The sequence below is a fragment of the Dama dama genome, chromosome 22 (genome assembly GCF_033118175.1).
Source record: "Dama dama isolate Ldn47 chromosome 22, ASM3311817v1, whole genome shotgun sequence".
NCBI classification, from domain to species: domain Eukaryota; kingdom Metazoa; phylum Chordata; class Mammalia; order Artiodactyla; family Cervidae; genus Dama; species Dama dama.
The window spans coordinates 26,328,939-26,345,348 of NC_083702.1; the positions used below are offsets into that span (position 1 = coordinate 26,328,939).

At 39.9% G+C, this 16,410-nt stretch overlaps 1 long non-coding RNA gene and 1 pseudogene across 1 annotated transcript; both read left to right on the forward strand.

Moving 5' to 3' along the window:
* The first annotated feature begins 277 nt into the window (after positions 1–277).
* Positions 278–1,596, forward strand: LOC133043295 (C-terminal-binding protein 2-like; annotated as a pseudogene).
* Positions 1,597–4,854: 3,258 nt separating this feature from the next.
* On the forward strand, positions 4,855–9,163 carry LOC133043296 (uncharacterized). Its single transcript, XR_009689679.1, has 3 exons — positions 4,855–4,911; positions 5,874–5,997; positions 7,337–9,163. It is a non-coding gene; the product is annotated as an uncharacterized LOC133043296 (long non-coding RNA).
* The last annotated feature ends 7,247 nt before the right edge of the window (positions 9,164–16,410 follow it).

Consider the following 16,410-nt stretch of genomic DNA (forward strand, 5'->3'; position numbering starts at 1 on the left):
GCAGCTGCCGCCGCCGCAGCACCTCCCATGTGGAAGCCCTTTGTGGTGGACACCGGCTGCTCAGGACGAGGGTTTCATTGCCTTAAACGGTTTTGAACCAATGAAGCTGGATTCTCTTAAAAAAGACAGACAGCCCATCGTGTGAACTACAGAGTTTGTGGACAAATTTATGTTGGGCGCGTAGTGGCGTAATGCCTGCAGATTCCTGCAAGTGCCCCTAAGCTCTTAGAGGACCGCTTTGCCTTTTGAATCAGAGAGGTGCAAAGCTCGCCAAAGAATGGCCCTTGTGGATAAGCACAAAGTCAAGCGACAGCGATTGGACAGAATTTGCAAAGGTATCCGCCCCCAGATCATGAATGGTCCCCTGCACCCCGCCCTCTGGTGGCGCTTCTGGCTGGCAGAGAGTCCATCCTGAAGGTCCTGGCCACTGTGGCCTTCTGTGATGTACAGTTCACTCAGGAGATCCACGAGAAGGTTTTAAACGAGGCGGTTGGCGCCTTGATGTATCACACCATCACGCTCACCAGGGAGGACCTAGAGAAGTTCAAGGCCCGGAGAGTGATTGTGCGGATAGGCAGTGGCTACGACAACGTCAGCGTCAAGGCTGCAGGTGAACTCGGGATCGCAACATCCTGTAGGCAGCAGCGGAAGAGACAGCGGACTCAACCATCTGCCACATCCTTAATCCGTCCGGGCGGAACATCTGGCTGTACCAGGCGTTGCGTGAAGGCACGCGGGTGCAGAGCGTCGAGCCGATCTGGGAGGTTGCCTCGGGCGTGGGGGCGGGGGGCGCACATCCGCGGGGAGACACTGGGCCTCACTGGCTTCGGTCACAATGGGCCAGGCAGTTGCGGTTCGAGCCAAGGCCTTTGGATTCAGCGTCTTATTTTATAACCCCTACTTGCAGGATGGGACGGAGCGGTCCCTGGGCGTGTAGTCTATACCCTGCAGGACTTACTGTTCCATAGCTACTGTGTCTCCCTGCACTGCAATCCCAACGAACATAACCACCACCTCATCAGTGACTTCACTATAAAGAAGATGAGGCAAGGCGCCCTCCTAGTGAACGCAGCCAGCGGCAGACTGGTGGATGAGAAAGCCTTAGCCCAAGCCCTCATAGAAGGCAGGGTATGCGGGGCGGCCCTCAACGTGCACGAGTCGGAGCCTTTCAGCTTTGCTCAGCGTCCCTTGAAAGATGCACCAAATCTCATCTGTACTCCCCACACAGCCTGGTAGAGTGAGCCAGCCTCACTGGAGATGAGGGAGGCGGCTGCCACTGAGATCCGATGGGCTATCACAGGTCGCATCCCAGAGAGCTTAATAAACTGTGTGAACAAGGAACTCCGTCACAACAGCTCCCTGGTCAGTAATAGATCAGCAAGCAATTCATCCAGAGCTGAATGGTGCCACATACAGTTACTCGCCAGGATTGTGGGCGTGGCTCTTGGAGGACTTCCTGCTGCCAAGGAAGGGATCAGTCCTAGAGGCATCCTGGTGATCCACAGCCTCCCCACAGTGGCACATCCCTCCCAAGCTCCCTCTCCCAACCCGCCCACGAAATACAGGGACAATCGAGAGCACCCCAACAAGCAATAGCAGCAAGTGAGGAAGGTAATCATTCAGATGCACCTGGGACCAAGACAGTGAAAAATAAATGAACTGAGAGAAAAGGAATTTGACAGTCTTTTTAACTGATTCTGGACATAGGCATCATTGATGTTGCAGTGTTACAACTACAAAAGAGCTAGAAGTCGAGATATCGGAAAACTGACGATGTCTGCTTGCGGAAGCACTGAAAGAAACTAGGGTGTAATTTATTAACGACCAACTTCTGTTATTGTGTAAGTTTTTCATCTGTGCATCAAATCACAAAGAATAAATAGATCTTTTTCCTTTATCCGTCCCTTGGGCACAAGAGGTCCTGTTCAGGACCTTGCTCTAGAATGTTGCATCAAGAGTTCCAAACATCAAAATAAAATATTAAAAGAATTAAAAAAAAAATGAAGAGACTCGTGGACACAGCAGGGGACAGAGAGGGTGGGACAAATTGTGAGAGTAGCATTGACATATATGCACTACCAAGTGTAAAATAGATAGCTAGCGGGAAGTTGCTGTTTTACACAAGGATCTCAGCTCAGTGCTCTCTGACAACCTGAAGGGGTGGGATGCGGGGGCAGGAGGAAGACTCTAAGAGAGGAGAGTATTCTTATAGCTGATTCACATTGTTGTACGGCAGAAGCCAGCATGACATTGTCAAACAATTATCTTCCAATTAAAAATAAATTTAAAAGAAGTGTATATGTTCATAGGTAAAAACTTTTTAAAGAAAAGCTAACAAATACAACCATACCTTGGAGATATTATGGGTCTGGTTCCAGGTCACTACAATAAAGGGTGTATTGCCATAAAGTGAGTCAAATGGATTTTAGTTTTTCCCAGTGCATACAAAAGCTATGTTTACACTGTACTGTAGTCTATTAAGTGCGCCATACCGTTATGTCTGAAAATGGGCATCAGTTCAGTTCAGTCGCCCAGTTGTGTCCAACTCTTTGTGACCCCATGAATTGCAGCACGCCAGGCCTCCCTGTCCATCACCAACTCCTGGAGTTTACCCAAACTCATGTCCATCGAGTCGGTGATGCCATCCAGCCATCTCATCCTCTGTTGTCCCCTTCTCCTCCTGCCCCCAATCCCTCCCAGCATCAGGGTCTTTCCCAATGAGTCAACTCTTCGCATGAGGTGGCCAAAGTATTGGAGTTTCAGTTTCAGCATCAATCCTTCCAGTGAACACCCAGGACTGATCTCCTTTAGGATGGACTGGTTGGATCTCCTTGCAGGCCAAGGGACTCTCAAGAGTCTTCTCCAACACCATAGTTCAAAAGCATCAATTTTTCAGAGCTCAGCTTTCTTCACAGTCCAACTCTCACATCCATACATGACCACTGGAAAAACCATAGCCTTGACTAGATGGATCTTTGTTGGCAAAGTAATGTCTCTGCTTTTTAATATGCTATCTAGGTTGGTCATAACTTTCCTTTCAAGGAGTAAGCGTTTTTTAATTTCATGGCTGCAAAAACCATCTGCAGTGATTTTGGAGCCCCCCCAAAAGTAAAGTCTGACACTGTTTCCACTGTATCCCCATGTATTTCCCATGAAGTGACGGGACCAAACACCATGATCTTAGTTTTCTGAATGTTGAGCTTTAAACCAACTTTTTCGCTCTCCTCTTTCACTTTCATCAAGAGGCTTTTTAGTTCCTCTTTACTTTCTGCCATAAGGGTGGTGTCATCTGCATATCTGAGGTCACTGATAAAATGGACATACCTTGATTTAAAAACACTTTATTGCTAAAAACTGTCAACCATTATCTGAACTTTCAGTGAGTAGTAATCTTTTTGTGAGAGGAGGATCGTGTCTCCATGTTGATGTCTGCTGGCTGATCAGGATGGCAATTGCTAAAGGGTGGGGTAGTAGTGATAAAGACATCAGTGAAGTTTGCTGCATCAATTGACTCTTCCCTTCTTGAATGATTTTTTGGTAGCATGCTATGCTGTTTGATAGCATTTTACCCACAGTACAACTTCTTTGAAAAGTAGAGTCCACTTCTCAAACATGCTGCTGCCTTATCAACTAAGTTTATGTCATCCTCTAGATCCTTTGTTGTCATTTCAACAATCTGCGCAATATCTTCACCAGTCTCCATCTCAGTCAAGCACCTTCTTTCTACATCGTAAGAAGCAATCCCTCATCAGTTCAAGTTTCATCAGGAGATTGCAGCAATTCAGTCCATCTTCAAGCTCTATGTTTTTTTTTTTTTTTTTTTTTGAGAGAAGAATCTCTTTTTATTTAACATTGCAGAGTTAGAAAATAAGAACCAGGCTGAGTAGGAAGATAGTACAAATCATCAAATCGGATGTAACCTTTAAATTTTCATTTGGAAGACAGAAAGAAATGAGTTTTAAAGTGGCATGTATTTATTGTATGTTGTACCAAAGTGAAAGATATATACATAGATAGATATATAGACCTCAATATAGATGTCACATTTTTTATCCCTTCATTTATCAATGGATGTTTAGATTGTTACCATGTCATGACTACTGTGAATAAGGCTACAGTGAACACGGCCTACAGATATAATTTTATTTCCTTCAGACATATACATGGAAATGAGATTGTTGGATAATATGGCAGTTCTGTTTTATTTTTTCTAAGAACCACTGTAATGTTTTCCATAGTGGCTGCACCAATTTAAATATCTACCAGTAGTGTACAAGGCCCTCTTTTCTCCATGTCATCTACCTTTGTTATCTTTATTTTTATTATTACAGCCATCCTAGGGCTTCCCAGGTGGCTCAGTGGTAAAGAGTGTGCCTGCCAATGCAGGAAAGCTGAGTTCAGTCCCTGGGTGGGAAAGATCCCCTGAAGAGGAAAACAGCAACCCACTCCAGTATTCTTGCCTGGAGAATCGCGTGAACAGAGGAGCCTGGCGGGCTACCGTTCATGGTGTTGCAAAAGAGTTAGATGTGACTCCGTGACTAAACAAGGATAACATAGCCACCCTAACACATGAGAAGTGATAAACTCATTGTGGTTTTGATTTGCATTCCCTTTTTTTTATTTTTTGCATTTCCTGATGATTAGTGATGTTTAACCTCTTTTGTATACCTGTTTGTATATCTTCTTTGGAAAAATGTCTATTTAAGTCCTTGACCATTTTTAAATTGGATTATTTGGGTGTGTTTTGTTTTGTTTTGTTTTGTTTTGGTAATTAATTTGTGTGAGTTCTTTACATATTTTGGAAATTAATCCCTTATCAGATATCTAATTCACAAATATTTTCTCTCATTCCATAGGCTGCCTCTGCACTCTCCTGATGGTTTCTTTTGCTGTGCAGAAGCTTTTTAGAAGGTAGTCTTGTCTATTTTGCTTTTGTTGCCTGTGCTTTTGGCATCATATCTGAAAAATTATTGCCAAACCAATGTCAAGAAGCTTTTTCTCTATGTTTTCTTCTAGGAGTTGTGTGGTTTGAGGTCTTACATTTAAGGCTTTAATTCATTTTGAGTTGACTTTTGGGTATGGTATGAGATAGTGGTCCAATTTTCCCAATGCCACTTATTGAAGAGATATCCTTTCCCCATCATTTATTCTTCACACCCTCATCAAAGATTAGTTGACCACATCAGGTTCTACTTCATATTCTAGTTCTTTGACTATCTCTCTCTCTCTCTCTTTTCTTTTTTTTGGCTGTTCTGGGTCTTCATTGCTGCATCCAGGCTTTCTCTAGTTGCAGTGAATGGGGACTACTCTCTAACTGTGGTGCATGGGCTTCTTATTGTGGTGGCTTCTCTTGTTGCAGAGCACAGGCTCTAGGGTTTGTGGGCTTCAGTAGTTGTTGTGTATGGGCTCTGTAGTTGTGGCCCATGGGCTTAGTTGCCCTGTGGGTTTGATCCCTGGGTTGGAAAGATTCCCTGGAGTGGGGCAGGGCAACCCATCCCAGTATTATTGCCTGGAGAATCCCATGGACAGGGAGTCTGGCGGGCTACAGTCCATGGGGTCACAAAGAGTCGGACACGACTGAAGTGACGTGGCACGCATGCACTTTGTTCCAAGTGCTTTGCTATGCTCTGAGTATAAGAATAAAGGAGAGGGACTTCTCTGTTGGTCCAGTGGCTAAGACTCCACAGTCCCAATGCAAGGGGCTCAGGTTCAATCCCTGGTCAGGGAACTAGATCCCACATGCCACAAGCAAGTATTTGTATGCTGCAACTAAGACCAGATGCAGACAAATAAATAAAATAAATGTTAAAAAAAAAAGGAGAATGAAGGAGAAATGTGCCTTCTGGAGGAACTCAGGGAGCTCTTGTTTCCAGGTCTGGCTGCTAGAGAACTGCAGAGCCATGGTGAGAACCCAGCTGTCGTGATTTCCACCTCAGTGCTTGTGCTGAAGTTTAGAAGTTTGACCAGTACTGAAAGCAGAAAATGCTCCAGAGTGATGTAAGTAAATCAGTACCTCTAACTCACAGTAGGTTAATAAGGGCTTGGGTATTCTGGAACTCTTAAAACTACCCTACAGAGTCTGAGCTAATGGTCCCTAAAGTTTCTACAAAAGGGATCAAATTCAGTATGTAAGAAACATTCCTAAAGAAAAGTATTAAGGCATCAAAGGTGTTGGTTTTAAAACACAAAAGCACTAAAGAAAGTATTTAAAGTATCAAGATGAGTATTTAAATGTAATTGAGGTCATTTCTTAATGACTCAGTTAAAGTGATTCTACACATGGGGGAGATAGGAAATCTTCAATTTCCAGTTTGAGCAGCTCTTCCTTGCTCCTTGCTGTAGGGAGAGGCTTTTAAGACCTGGTAGCTATTTGCACTTGTGTCCCTTAATCAGGAAAATAAGGCGGTCAAAGCAGAGCAAAGGGAACTCAGGAGTGTTGAGTGTCATTGAAGGGCCCTGAGTTTTACGTGTGTTGTATCTTTAATCATCAAAACAACCTTGTGTGGTAGGGTTTCTTGTCTTTATCTTACTGCAAGCTAAATTTAAATTTTTTTCTTGGCCCACAACCTGCAGCTTACAGGCTCTTAGTTCCCCAACCAGGGATTGAAACTGGGTCCTTGGCAGTGAAAGCACAAGTCCTAGCTTCTGACCAGCCAGGGAATTCCCTAAATCCAAATATTTTAAGAACTGTGCTGAAGGATACAGTTTGTAAATGGTAGACTCAGAAATGATGAGACTTTCCTGCCAGTCCAGTGGTTAAGACTCTGTTCTTCTATTGCAGGGGGCACGTATTTGAACCCTGGTTGGGGAAATAAGATGTTGCAGGAACAGTCAAAATAAATAAATAAATGAATGAAACTAGGCTAGTTTATGGAAGCTTGGAACTGGTTCCAAGATTCATATTCTCTGCAGTGTCCCAGGCCACCTCTGGGGATTTAAATGAAACAAGATTTAAAATGAAAGAAAAAAACACCAGAAAGAGAAGTAGGGAAGGTTATAAATAAGGAGAAGCTAATTTAGATTTTTGTTGAATTAACAAATATATATCAGCAGAAAGGCTGGGCCTATAATCCTTGTTATTCTCTGATCAAACATCGCTTTTCAATATACTGTGTCAGAACCAAGCTCAGTTTCCTCCTTTACTTGTGTTGTACCCAGAAGGAAATGCTCATCCTCACTGAGAATTTTCTGAAAGATGCTGCCCTTTATGGAGGAATAGAAAGACAAAATCCTGGGCTCTGGAGGCAGAGAATCTGTGTTTAAATACCACATTTACAGCCGACTAGATATATGTAACAAACTATTTTACCTTCCTCTATCTTGGTTATCTCCGTAGGGACAAGAATAATGAAGTTTCACTCCTAAATTTGACCGCCTATACTTCCCTGGTTGTCCAGTGCTTAAGAATCTGCTTGCAGTTCAGTGGATTTGAGTTCGATCTCTGGTCTGAAGATTCCTGGAACTAAGATCCCACATGCCACAGAGTAACTAATCCCCCAGGCTGCAACTAGAGAGTCTGAGAATCACAAGGAAAGATCCCGCATGGCACAGCAAAGGCCTGACACTGAAGTTTCACTCCTAAATTTGACCGCCTATACTTCCCTGGTTGTCCAGTGCTTAAGAATCTGCTTGCAGTTCAGTGGATTTGAGTTCGATCTCTGGTCTGAAGATTCCTGGAACTAAGATCCCACATGCCACAGAGTAACTAATCCCCCAGGCTGCAACTAGAGAGTCTGAGAATCTCAAGGAAAGATCCCGCATGGCACAGCACAGGCCTGACACAGCCAAATAAACAAATAAAATGTTTTTTGAATTTTATATTAAAATATATAAAATATATTTAAAATTTTTATATATTCAAGGTGAAAGTCACTCAGTCGTGTCCAACTCTGCCACCCCATGGACTATACAGTCTATGGAATTCTCTAGGCCAGAATACTGGAGTGGGTAGCCTTTCTCTTCTCCAGGGGATCCTTCAAACCCAGGGATCAAAACCAGGTTTCCCACATTGCAGTCAGATTCTTTACCAGCTGAGCCACAAGGGAGGCCTTTTTATATATTAAGTATATATAAAAACTTGTGGGATGTGAATAAGATGATACATAGAAAGAACATATTGTCTAGTCCAAAGTGAGTGTTCAAGAAAAGTTAGTTTTCCTATTATTAGTTTAAAAGCAAATATGATAGGTATAAATAAATTGTTTCCCTAATCTTAGAGGCAAGAAATGATACAGTTCTTTAGATTGTAAACAAAGTTTGATTCATTTCAAGGATTAGTAAAACGTCCTCTGATGAATTTGGAGATCTCATGCTACCCTTTGGAGCAGATATGTTTAGAGTTTATAAGTCTCATTGAAGGAAGATCACTGGTGATGTCCAGGCTTATGTGCCCTATTCTGAGATGGTGGCCCTTCCTAGAATTGTTATTTCTATCCAAGTTTCTACCACTCACTTGATTGCATCCAGGTCACCACCAATTGCATAAACCCAAATCCAAAAACCTTCTTGCCTGAATCTATCCAGGCATTTGAATTTGAGGCATTACCTTTTCAATATCCTCTGTCCCCGTGTGTCCTAAGACACCTGAGCTTACATCTCGTTAACGCACAACCCTCTGTAGTTATTACCTTCAAAACAGCCAAACAGATTGTCTGACAGATTCTCTTCTCTGGCATATTGAAAAGGCATTCTTTCTTTACCAAGGGCATTAAGGCAAAACCCAGAACTTGAGAAACACAGTTCTGGGGGCTTCCTTGGTAGTCCAGTGGTTAAGACTTCACCTTCCAATGCAGAGAGTGCAAGTTCGATCCCTGGTTGAGGAGATAACATCTCACCTGCCCCGGAACCAAAAAATCAAAACATGAAACAGAAGCCACATTGTAACAAATTTGATAAAGGTTTTAAAAATGGCCCACATTATAAAAAAAATTCTAAAAATAGAGAAAAAGAAACACAATTCCGGTCTACTCGTACTAATGAAAGAGGAGACTATGTATTATATTCTGGTAAGATTACATCAGAAAATAAAACCTCAAAATAATAATAAACTTTCTCAATAAATCACCTTGTTTTATGTATATAAAACCATTCTATCTGTAAGATACTGTAGGAAAAGCAAGACGCTTACCATTAAGACCTAGTCAAGATAAAACAACTGAGACACTTCGAAGCTTCCTGAAAATTCTATCAAAAATCTGAGTATCAAAAAAAAAAAAAAAATCTGAGTATCCTTACAGTGATTTTAAAACATGACAATTTTAACTAAGCCCTAGTTTGGAGAGTTACATCTCTGCCTGAAGATATACTTTGATGGCCATAATCTTTGTCTTTCTGCTTCAGTGACGTGGAGACGGATTGGATGCCAGCGTGTCAGAGAATCTGCCTAGCTGATTAGGCTTCTGTAGACACAACAAAGGCCATATTTTAAATTAGCTCCACACCGTCTAATCAGAATGAACAGACTACTTGGGTCTGTGATGGAGATGTATTGGCAGCTGATGAAGGCTGTCTAGAGGGATTTTTGGTGAAAACCCAAAGTATTTTAATGCTGAAAGCAGTTTGATTCCAGTGTAAGGATTAAGGGTGATTTAGAAGGAAATATTTATGCTGACAATTCATTTCTATTACAATTGGTTCTATAGTTTGTCTTTATGTATTAGCTTTAACAATTATGCAAGATAATTTTTCTCATATCTGTCATCAAAGGCTTAAAAATATCAAGTTGTTAGAATTTAATCACAGTCAGGAATATTTTGATATCTCAGATCACTTCATAAAGATGCCCATGAACATTCAGGGGAAACACTCTAACTGCAGATTCATGTCTTTTGGTTGGGGGAGCCAATTGCATCTTTTTTCAAATATTTGTTCATTTATTTAGCTGCTCTTAGATGCAGCACGTGGGACCTTGGTGTCTCGTGTGGGATCTTTTGTTGTGGCACATGGATTCTCCAATGGTGGCTCTTGGGCTCCACAGTGCACAGGTTCAGTAGCTGAAGCTGGTGGGCTTATCTGCTTCACTACCTGTGGGATATTACTTCCCTGACCAGGGATCGAACCTGGGCCACCGGTCTTGGGAGCTTGGAGTCCTAGCCACGCTAAGGACCTCTAAGGAAGTCCCCTGTACTCCCTTTCTGTTCTGAAAATGGTCATTCAACCTGGGCAGCCACAGCCTCACGAGATCCTGCCTGCTGTCATTCCTCTGTGGTGGCATCGTAGCTTCCTGTCTGGCCTTGGTGATTCTCAGTGTTTTAGTTTGGTTCTCAAGCCTCCCGTCAATCCTGAGAGTCTCCCCAATCCATCCAATGTGTTTTCTATTCCATAAGATATCCAGAGGACAGTTCTATTTACATTTATAAATAACTTATCCAGCTTTTTATTGTGGTTGTGTATATCTCTGCAACAAGACTATAAGCCAGTGGAGAGCAAGACCCGTGATTTATTCATCTTCTTGTCTTGTAGATGACCAAGAAGAGACGTGATGTTAACCAAATGCTGCATTAAATGCAATTAATCATCAAATGTTTTAAACATCTTTCTTGTGAAGGAGATATTGGGTTGGCCAAGAGTTCATTTGGGTTTTTTCTTAACATCTTATGGAATGCCCAAAACTAACTTTTTGGGCAACTCAATGTTATTTTATATGTATATGAATATGCTACTGTCTTTAAGTCCAATAAAACAGTCATAGAATCAACCTCACCTTGACCTAAGCCTTCCTGAGAGAACTATTGGATAAGAAATGTGAATTTCTCTTTTCTATGGAGTAAAGTCCTTCATATACCACTTTGCAAATATCTCCAATGTTTTTTGCAAAAATTTAGTCTACAGTCTCCAAATCTATAATTTTCCATGGATTGCCTCCAACTCTCGTCTCTCATGGACACCTTCTCAAGGCTGGGCATTGATTTGCTATTTTTATATTTTCTTCCAGTTAATTGTTTCTTCTTCTGAAGTCCAAGACTGAAATCTGTGCTTTGTTACTTCTTTCTTCTCTTGTCCCTCCCCCCATATGTATAAGATGGTTTCCAAATCTTTGTCTCAACACAAACTTTCTCAGCTGTGCCCCAGTTTTACACCTACTCTTACCTGAGTGACATGAACATACACATATATTGCCTCCCATCCAAGCTAAATCTGGCACAAACTGAACTCACCTTTGAGACCATCACCTTGTCATTTTCCCCATCATTAAAACTACCATCAGACTTAGAACATGGAGTATATCCTCTATTTTACTACCCTACTCATAGAGATCAAGTCTACAAGTCATAGTTTCCCAAAATAAATCTTTTCCTTTATCTCTCTTCACCTATATATATGCCAAACAAAGAAACAAAACCAGACATGTTTTGAACTAAATAGTAGAGTTAATATATAAGAAGGAATAAAATCTGTTTCACCCAACCATCTCTCATTGGAGCTTCTGGGAATCTAATATCTCCAGCCCTGACCCTGAGTTGATTTGATTTGGGTAGGCACAATATGGAATTAGAAAATGACTTTAAAAAAAAATCTATAGCCAATGGAGTCTAGCTTAGTTTTGGTTTGTTTTATATTTTATCCACTTAAGCATGATAAAATGGTTGGATTCTATCAAAGGCAATAAGATGACCACAAGATCCTACAGGTAAGAGTACTAAGAAGGGACACATATTTTTGAAACCTAGATTGTTTTTTCTTCATTAAAACTTTATTTTAGTATAGCTGATTTACAATATTGTGTTAGTTTCAGCAAAGTGAATCAGTTATACATATACATATATCCATTTTTTTCAGATTCTATTCCTATATAGGTTATTATAAAATGCTGAGTAGAGTTCCCTGTGTAAACAGGAGGTCCTTACTAGTTATCTATTTTATATAGATATTATTAGTTACTTTATTAGTTATCTATTTTATATAGATAGTGTGTACATGTTAATCCCAACCTCTTAATTTATCACCTTCTCCCATGTTTCCTCTTTGGTAACCATTAGCTTGATTTCAAGATCTGTAAGTCTGTTTCTGTTTTGTAAATAAGTTTATTTGCCTCATTTTTATTAACTTCCACAAATAAGTTCTATCATATGATAATTGTCTTTCTCTGTCTGACTTACATCACTTGGTATGATAATCTCTAGGTTCACGCATGTTTCTGCAAATGGCATTATTTTGTTCCTTTTTATGCCTGAGTGATATTCTATTGTATAATGTACCATATATTCTTTATCCATTCCTCTGTCAATGGACATTTAGATTGCTTCCATGTCTTAGCTATTGTGAACAGAGTTGCAATTAACATTGGGGTACGTGTATCTTTTCAAATTATGATTTTTCACTAGATATATGCCCAGGAGTGAGACTGCTGGATCATATGGTAATTCTATATATAGTTTTTTTTTTTAATTTATTTATTTTAAATTTTTTTTTTTTATTAGTTGGAGGCTAATTACTTCACAACATTTCAGTGGGTTTTGTCATACATTGATATGAATCAGCCATGGATTTACACGTATTCCCCATCCCGATCCCCCCTCCCACCTCCCTCTCCACCTGATTCCTCTGGGTCTTCCCAGTGCACCAGGCCGGAGCACTTGTCTCATGCATCCCACCTGGGCTGGTGATCTGTTTCACCATAGATAATATACATGCTGTTCTTTCAAAACATCCCACCCTCACCTTCTCCCACAGAGTTCAAAAGTCTGTTCTGTATTTCTGTGTCTCTTTTTCTGTTTTGCATATAGGGTTATCGTTACCATCTTTCTAAATTCTATATATATGTGTTAGTATGCTGTAATGTTCTTTATCTTTCTGGCTTACTTCACTCTGTATAAGGGGCTCCAGTTTCATCCATCTCATTAGGACTGATTCAAATGAATTCTTTTTAACAGCTGAGTAATATTCCATGGTGTATATGTACCACAGCTTCCTTATCCATTCATCTGCTGATGGGCATCTAGGTTGCTTCCATGTCCTGGCTATTATAAACAGTGCTGCGATGAACATTGGGGTGCACGTGTCTCTTTCAGATCTGGTTTCCTCAGTGTGTATGCCCAGAAGTGGGATTGCTGGGTCCTCTATGACCCACCTCCCAGAATATTGGAAATAAAAGCAAAACTAAACAAATGGGACCTAATGAAACTTAAAAGCTTTTGCACTACAAAGGAAACTATAAGTAAGGTGAAAAGACAGCCCTCAGATTGGGAGAAAATAATAGCAAATGAAGCAACAGACAAAGGATTAATCTCAAAAATATACAAGCAACTCCTGCAGCTCAATTCCAGAAAAATAAATGACCCAATCAAAAAATGGGCCAAAGAACTAAACAGACATTTCTCCAAAGAAGACATACAGATGGCTAACAAACACATGAAAAGATGCTCAACATCACTCATTATTAGAGAAATGCAAATCAAAACCACAGTGAGGTACCATTACACGCCAGTCAGGATGGCTGCTATCCAAAAGTCTACAAGCAATAAATGCTGGAGAGGGTGTGGAGAAAAGGGAACCCTCTTACACTGTTGGTGGGAATGCAAACTAGTACAGCAATCCCAATTCTATATATAGTTTTTTAAGGAACCTCCATACTGTTCTCCATAATGATTGTACCAGTTTACATTCCCACCAACAGTGTAGGAGGATTTTCTTTTTCTCTGCACCCTTTCCAGCATTTATTTTTTAGGGATGGTTTTATGATGGCCGTCTGACCAGGGAGAGGTGATAGTTCATTGTGTCTTTATTTTTGTTTGTTTGTTTCATAGTATGTGGTTCATTATTTTACATGTACACATGAGTTAACTTTGTGGTTTCATTTATCATAAATATTTACTTTTGTATCGGCACTGTTGATCATTAAGTGGAAAATTCCTTTGATCTAAATCATCACTAATTCTTATACTATAGTACACCATACCAATAAAGATGCCTAACTATAAAGCACAGCCTAGAGAAAACACACGGAACACACTGCAATCATTCACAACTTTCCTGTGCTTAAAGCCCTCATGGCTAACTGCTCACTGGGCCATTCCATCTGTATGTACTCAAGTCCTCATTTTCCATAAATCCATTCTTTAGTCCCTATTTTCTAGTCACTCAAGCATGAAAGTGTGCACATATTTTCAAATCCCTTTCTCTCAACCAGTAAGTTAATCACATTCATTTCTTATTTTATTTTTTATTTATTATTTTTATATTTATTTATTTAGTTAGCTATTTGGCTGAACCAGATCTTAGTTGCGGCATGCAGGATCTTTGATTTGTGTTCTGGCATGAGGGATCTTTCAGTTTGTGGCATTCAAACTCTTAATTGCAGCATGGGGGATCTAGTTCCCTGACCAGGGACAGAACCCGGGCCCCCTGCACAGAACCCAGGCCCCCTGCACTGGGGGTATGTAGTCTTAGCCACAGGACCACCAGAGAAATCTCACACATCAATTTTCATTTCTGAAAAAAACACCTTTCCTTTATTTTTCCCCCATTTCACTGTTACTGTCACTAATATATTCTGATTTCGTATCTCTTGTCTTGATGATTGCAGTAGACTCCTCATTGACTCCTTGATTCTAATCTCTTCTCTTGACCAGTAACCCTCCACACTGCCAATAGACTTGTCTTTCTAAAGGGATATCTGGTCACTTTCTTCTCTGATCCAAAAAACTTGGATGCCTCACTGCCATTATAATACAATTCAAATTTCATAGTGTGATATTCATGGTTTTGATCTGAAATCAGTCATTAAATAAGTGTTCAAAACATTTAATATACATTTTCTTCTGCTATCAAGATTCTATTTGCTTTATACCCCCTTTTGTTTCTTACTACTCACTATAAGCACTGCCGGTCTGGCTGTACACGTTCTGGCTATATGAGTTCTTTCCTACAGATGCACCATGATTCCCTGTCTCCATAGTTTTGTAACACTCATTCATTTTGATTGGAATATTCACTCATTCTATTCTTGTGTCAAAAATTCTATTTTTCTTGGCAAAATTCAAATGACCATTCTGTTAAAAATTGTTCCAGTTGAAATTAGATAATACTTCTCTCTGTGTTCTTTTAATTGTTTTTCCTCCTCTTATATCAAATAAATTAAATACTTATTTAAAATGCTTATCGATGTTTCTTATATTATATTTGTAAGAAGTTTGCCAGGTCAAATACAGGTTATTTTATCTATCTCCCTCAGCCCTTAATCCCCTGTTTAACTAGATAATTCCTGCTCATCTCCTGAGGCTTAGTCTAAGTGTCTCTTTATAAATGAGAGTCTCCCCTGAATTCTTAGAAAATGTTGATCTTCCAAAAAACATTTATGGTTACATGAATATTTTCCTTAATATCATACTCTACATGAATAATTGCTTAAAATCTTCATTGCCAGACCATAAGTTACCTACTTCACTGCAGCATACCTTTTAATCAGCATGTTTGGCACATAAAAAGAATTCAATAAATATCTGTTCAATGAATGAATGAAACTATTTTTTTCACTTTTATAACTACAACAAGACTAAGCATGATACATTTGATTGATTTAGCATTCAAAAAATGCATGCCATGTAATATAATTAAATTTACTGTCAGGAAGTCATATATAAACTGAGCACTCAATAAATATTTCTTAGATGAATGAGGACATGAATGAATGAATACAGTTCCATATTCCAGTCTAGTAAGGAAAGAATCCTAGACCGAGAATTTGAAGGTCTGGGAGAGGTTGTACCACTATCTCACTGTATGGCTTTGAACAATTTACCCAACTGTTCTTTGTCTGAGTAATAAATTCTGTACTATCTGTTGGTAAAGATGAAGTAAAACACAAACGGAAGGAGTTTTCATGATACTACAGTTGAAAGGAAATGAATATGGAATATGGACTATAGACTGCTCTGTTCTGCTCTATTGCTAGGGAAAATGTTTTTTCCAGCTGATTTGAAAAAGGATTGCATTTAGAGAGTTGGAATTCCTTTCTCTGAAGAAGTGGGAATCACCTCCAAGATATAACTGCTTTCCCCATCAGAAATATGAGCCTTGAGTTCCTTCAACACAAGTATCCCCATCCTCAAATATTGAAGATTTTAAACTAAATGTTTAGAGGTTTTTAATCTCATACCAGAGCTGTGACATTGCTCTGTATATTCCTCAGCCTAACAGTTTATATATTTCTTAATCTAAGAGTCCATATATCTTATATATGGTCCATCTATCAAATTCTATGAACTTCCTAAGAGTTCAAGGATTTAGGAACTCCCTGAAATTCTAGAGAAAATGTTATATGTATTTATGTGGGGGGTATATTTAGCAGTTTAAAAAGTCATGTTCTTGAATGTATCAAGAGCCTAAAAATCACTGATATATAAAAAGATGAGAAAATATCCAAGAAACTGAAGAGAAAACAAACATTGAAAGGTGAGGTTAACAATAGCA